The sequence below is a fragment of the Chinchilla lanigera genome, unplaced genomic scaffold (genome assembly GCF_000276665.1).
Source record: "Chinchilla lanigera isolate Chin_1 unplaced genomic scaffold, ChiLan1.0 scaffold00014, whole genome shotgun sequence".
Classification (NCBI taxonomy): Eukaryota; Metazoa; Chordata; class Mammalia; order Rodentia; family Chinchillidae; genus Chinchilla; species Chinchilla lanigera.
Genome location: NW_004955415.1, coordinates 15,539,156 through 15,544,747, shown reverse-complemented (window position 1 = coordinate 15,544,747; position 5,592 = coordinate 15,539,156). Strand labels below are relative to the sequence as shown.

At 55.5% G+C, this 5,592-nt stretch overlaps 1 protein-coding gene across 6 annotated transcripts in view; it reads left to right on the top strand.

Moving 5' to 3' along the window:
• Window positions 1–1,808: 1,808 nt before the first annotated feature.
• Window positions 1,809–5,592, top strand: part of Rassf2 (Ras association (RalGDS/AF-6) domain family member 2) — a 42,214-nt gene continuing 38,430 nt past the window's right edge. For 4 of the 6 annotated variants that reach the window (XM_005380820.2, XM_013512324.1, XM_013512321.1 and 1 more), the window contains exons 1-2: window positions 2,498–2,556; window positions 3,613–3,678. The gene's annotated coding sequence lies outside the window, so the exon portion shown is untranslated. Of the gene's footprint in view, window positions 1,932–2,496; window positions 2,557–3,612; window positions 3,679–5,592 lie in introns of those variants that run through there. The other 2 variants (XM_013512322.1, XM_013512326.1) reach the window with 2 other exon arrangements.

The following is a 5,592-nucleotide window of genomic DNA, read 5'->3' as shown; positions in this document are numbered from 1 at the left end:
TGTGTGTATATATATATATATATATATATTTTTTTTTTTTCAACAGGATCTCACTATGTAGGCTGGCCCTGAACTCATTTGTGTAGCCCAGGCTGGCCTATAACTCACAGCAATCCTCCTGCCTCAGCCTCCTGAGTGTTGGGATTATAGGTGTGTGCCACCATGCCTAGCCTAAAATATATTTTTAAAATGTATACACTGATACTTGATTCAGTTACTGGGAAAGTTTTAAGTATGTTTGGAATAAATTGCATATGTGAACCTGTTTTTTCAACTAGAAGTTTTATAAAATCTGCCTACAGACCAAGTATTTGGAGGAAAATTTAACAGTCTGAATTGAGGTGCAGAAGGAGAAATAATATACTGGATTTCAGCCTTCATATAAAAACAGAACTAAAATACCTCATGAGTAATTCCTTTATATTATTACATGTTGAAATGATAATTTTTAAATATACTTTTTAAATATACTTTTTATCAAGGTTAATTTTACCTTTTTCTTTTTACCATTTTTATTGTGGCTACGAGAAAGTTACTTGTACCTGTCGCTCTCATATGCAGTTTTTTGAGGGGGGCGGTGTTGGTTTTCTTTTTTGCAGTGCTGGGAATCAAGCTCAGGGCTTTGTGAGTGTTAGGCAAGAGCTCTCCTATTGAGCTATGCCTGCAGTCCTTCTTTTTATTAATTGATTAATTGATTGATTGAGATAAGGTTTTTCTGTGTTGCTCAGGCTGGTTTCCCACTGCTGGCTCAAGTGATCATCCTGCCTCTGCCTCCCAAATGGCCGGGACTACAGGTGTACACTACTGTGCCTGGCTTTGTCATCTTTCTCACCCGAGTACCTTTAGCCACTGTTTACCTGTCTGCTTCCCTGCGCGTGAGTGCCCTGGTCTGTCCCTGAAGGTGGAAGCCTGCTGGAAAACACAGTTTAAGGGTGGTCTTTAATGTATCTGTTTTGTATTTGCAAATATTATCTCCATCTCAGATGTACTGGTCCCAGCCAGCCTTGAAGGACAAGGGGGATTCCTTTCTCCTCTATATGGAGAAGCGGATGAACAGCAAGATGTTTTTCAATGTCTTGGATCAATGGATCCATCAGTCAGTGTATTCAACAAGATGGAGAATATAAGTAGGGAGAACTGTGTTTGATTTTAAACTGGGCCGAGGCTCAGTGCTCCTGGCATCCCAGTTTGGATGGTGGGGCCCATCTGTGGCCCTGGAGGATGGTCACAGCATGGTTCCCTGATTTAAGCTAAGCCGCTGAGCTGCTCTCCAGGGACCCCGAGACGGAGGCAGGGATTTTTGGACAGCAGTTCCCGGCTGTCCTGAACAGCAGCACTCCAAGCCCCAGTGACAGAGCTCATGGCTCCCTTTGCTGAGTGTGCGGGAGACAGGGAAGGCCTCTCTAGGAGAGAAGACAGAGCCCCTCAGAGAAGGCTTCCTGGGGTACTGGAAGCCCTGCAGGCTCTGGGCAGGCTTCCCCCTGAGCTCTCCCTGCAGTTCTGCCCCGAGGAAAAGAAAAAAAACACCCTCCCTTCCCCCAGGGTCTTCCTGTTACCTGCCACAGGCAGAAGCTTAAGAAATAGGAACAGTGGCTCCGGAGCGGGGAAATTAATGGGAGACGTTTGTGTTTATATCCAAAGAGGAAAGAACCAAATTTATTTCCTCATTCTCAATACCAAGAGCTGATCAGTGGCTTCCTTGTTCGGGTAGCTGACAGTTCTCAGCACCATCCGCAGCTGCGTTTTGGGTTCAACAGACTTTTGTGGCTGGCCTGGGAAGCAGATCCCCATTTATAACATTGTTTCTAAGGGAGACACATTCCAAGATCCAAACAATGAATTTGGTAAAGAATGTTCGGCTTCCAGGCGGATGAGCTGGTCGGGCTGTATCTCGGGGGCTGGCCGCGCATTCACAGCCTGCTTTCCACTTGGTGAGGCGACCCTCTCTGCAGGGTGGGGGTACGTGGGAGTAGGGAGAGTCCTAGTAAAAGGATCGGGATCCGTGGCCGGGGTGCTCAAGCCCCCTCCCCAGAGGCCCTAGGAGGTCCAGGGTTGGCGGGGAAGGGGAGGTGAGAGATGGACAAAGAAACTTGTCCTCCTTCATATTGCTGTCACGTCCTTCAGCCCGCGGAAAGGAAGGGGCCCGCTTAGCCCCTGCCCGGCTCAAAACCTTTTGTGAATGAGCCAGGGTGTTGCAGGGGTGGGGGCAACCTCAAACCCACAAAACTGCATATCCTCTGCACGGGGAATCCGGGCGCTCTAGGTGGGTTTGGGAGTGACTGTCACAGCGCCAGGCGAGCCGAAGACAGTGGCCGGGGACGAGAGGCCACAGCTCATCCCCTCTTCGCTCCTGCCCTCCTCGCCTCCCTCGACCCAGAAGAATCTGGCAGCGGGCGCGGAGACCCTCGCGCTGGAAGGGGACGCAGCATTGTCTAGGAGGGCGGAGAGAAGCTCCGCCCCGAGGGAGGGGCAGGGGAGGGGAGGAAGAAAGGCGAGAGGAGAAGGGTGGGGAGAGATGGAGAGCGAGAGACAGAGGAGAGAGGACAGTCCGACCCGGTAGGGCTGATAAAGGCGAAGAGGCGGGAGGCAGGATGGAGGGGCTGAGGGGCGCAGGAGGGCGGGGCGCGGACCCCCAACCCCGGGGGCGGCCCAGCCTACCCGGATTGAGCGCAGCCGGGAGATCGCTGGCCCAGCCCGGCCCCGCTTTGGCGCCCCCGCTTTCCAACTCTACGGAGTCTGCTGCGCGAGCTGGGCGCCGGGCGCAGGCGGGGCCCGGGGCGCAGGCAGGACGCGGGGCACTGGCGCGCAATGCTGGGCGCAAGGTGCCGGCACCCGGCGGTCCTCTTCCCCGCGTCCCTTCGCCTTGCCCAAAGTTTTCCCGCGGCGCCCGTGCGGGCCCGGGCCGCTGTCTCCTCCCGAGCGGGTCCCGTCTCCTCTCCCCCAGCCGCCGGGATCCCCGGGAGTGCTGACGCCCCAAGGGCCTCCGGGGCGCGGGGTCCCGGCGTGCCCGCCTTGCGGCTCAAGAAAGTTGCGCCTCGGAGCTCACCCTCCGCCTCCAGCCCTGGGGTTCTTGCTTTCCTCTGCGCCCCGGCTGGCGGCGGGAAGGTGCCCGCGCCCCACACGCACGGTCTCAGGGCTCCCTGGCGAGGCGGGTCGAGCAGCAGGTGCGGGGGTGAGCAGGCCGCGACACCCCGAGAGTGTCCGTGCCAATCCGCCCCCTTTCTCCCGGGGTGATGGACAGTCCCGAGGCCGTCCGCGTCCCCGGAGCCACGTGGGGACGCGGGCGCTTCCTCGCCGCGCTGCGGTCTCGGGCTGTGTCCGGAGCCGGGCTGAGGTCGCCGAGGACCTAGCTTTGCGCGCTCTCGCGCCGGAAAGAGGCAGGTGCAGTAGGCGGCAGGGCCACTTCTGCATTTCTATTGCTTACTCTGCACTCAGCTCAACCCGGAGAGACTTGGGGACCGCAGACAGTGGCGCTGGTCTGACAGGGAGGCCCAGAGTTCTGTTTCACGTCTGGGGTGCTGTGTGGGTTGTGGATCCTCCACAGCACCCGTGCGCCGCGGGGACAAGCTGAGCGCCAGGCTTCTCAATCTGCTGTGTGCACTTTATTCCCAGGAGGCTGCCGCCCAGGGGACAGGAACGCATTTGCAGAGGCCGTGTCCACAGTGGGCCGGGGCTATAGTAAGTACCTTACATATGATGAGTGAGTGTGTAAAGGAATGCGCTGACAGTTTGTCACAGGGCAGTCTCGGTTCTGGCCACAATTGGTCCTGGGACAATGACAGGAAAGAAACTGGGATTCCTCTCAACCGCCAGAGACCGGCCAGGACCTTCTTTCCGAAGCCTGTGAGTGAGGAGTCTGAAGTCGGGGCTGTTTTAGGTTTCCACCCACATTTGCTTACCGGAAACTTTTCTTGCAGGTGACCTGAGGGCTGAGCAAAGCAAAGCCTGGCTGAGATGCGTGGGTTGGGGAGTGTGCTGTGCTGGCTTCCGGCTGCCGTTTGGGCTTAGAGAGCCTGGATTAGGGCCAAGAGTGTGGCTGTGTTTTGGACAGAGGATTTCTTCTCGCCCTGGGGGAAGGCGCTGGCGGTGTGTGAGGTGCACTTGGGCCCTTGGAGATGTGGGCTGGTACAGTCTCGGATTCTTCATTCTAGGGAGCCTGGCAGGAGAGACTATTCCTCCTTTAGCTAATGAAGAGCAGAGGTAGATTGGGGAGACAGGATAAAGCTTGGAGTATAGCTAGACATAACCCAAGGACCCCACCACCCTCCTCCTTATGATACTGAAATCCCATTAGAAGGGCGACAGGTGACTTGGAGGAGCCCGCTGAGAGGAGGCCAGGGGAGGGGGGTTCCCCTGCTGGACATTGCTGTACCTGCACCTGCTGTGTCTAGCTGGCCTCAGCCTCATCTTCCTGAGGTGCTCTCCCCTCATCCCTGGGGCTCCACAGTTCCAATCTGCATCCCCATGTGGCTTCCCTTGGGAGGTCCAGGCCTGCTCCCCAGTTTGCACAAGGGAGCCAGCATAGCGGGGCAGAGGACCTTACACCAAGTTTTAGCCTCCTCCTCACTCTGCAGTGCCCTGGCCACCAACGGCATCTCCACGGGCTTGGCCTCGTTCCTGGGCCTATGTGCTGTGCCCAGAGCCCTCAGCCTTCGGGTCCACACTCTGGCCATGGAGGCTGGCTGGTGAGCTACCCCTGTGTCCTCAGCTGCCCCACAGGGCTGGGCTGTGGGGTTGGTGGGAAAGGGACCCATCATCAAGGCACAAAAGCTCTTGGGCTTGATTATACTTTTGATCCTGTTTGGGCCACTTTGTCAGGAAGTGTCCTCACTGCCTGGGACCTGGGGGTGTAGAGGCAGGGCCAGGTCGCCCTGAGAGTTTACTAAGAGGCTTGGAGATGCACGGTGATAGGAATGTACACAGTGTCCAGTCTCTGTCCTCCAGTCATGGCTACCCAGAGCTGCCCCTGCTGAGTTTATAAATCTGGGTAGCAGACCCTCTTGCCACCTCCTCCTCCTCCTGCCACTCTTAAATTATGTATCCCAGTGACACCCTGTCTTATTTAAATACCTCTCTGCCTTTCGGAAGAATGTTCACAAGTCCTTAAAGTGGGGCAAGCTCCCACAGCTTTCGGTCACTAATTTTGTTTATTTGGCCTGCTTGTGGGTTTCCATGGAGGATGCAGCCTTTGGAGGGTGTGGATCAGTGGGTGGGGAAGGGGTACAGTAAACGGGGACATCCCTAGACTGCAGGCTGAGCCCCCCCGTGGGTCATTCTCTATGGTCCCTGGGATGACAGACCAAGCCTGTAATAGAAAGCCGATGTAGCTGTTTGGGATAATAGCCTGGGACGGCAGGACTCTGCCTAAGGCAACCATGGCTGAACAGAGAGGAAAATCTCACAGAGGTCAGAGAGCTGAAAGGGGACCTGCCAGGCCGATGGGCAAAGTGACTTAGAAGGGCTGCTTTTCCTTCTATTGATAAAACTTGGCAAAGAGATTCCTGTGCTTTCTTTGTTTTCTTTTTTTTTTTTTTTTTTTTTTTTTTTTTTTCGGTACCGGGAACCAAACTCACGACCTTGCGCTTGCCAGGC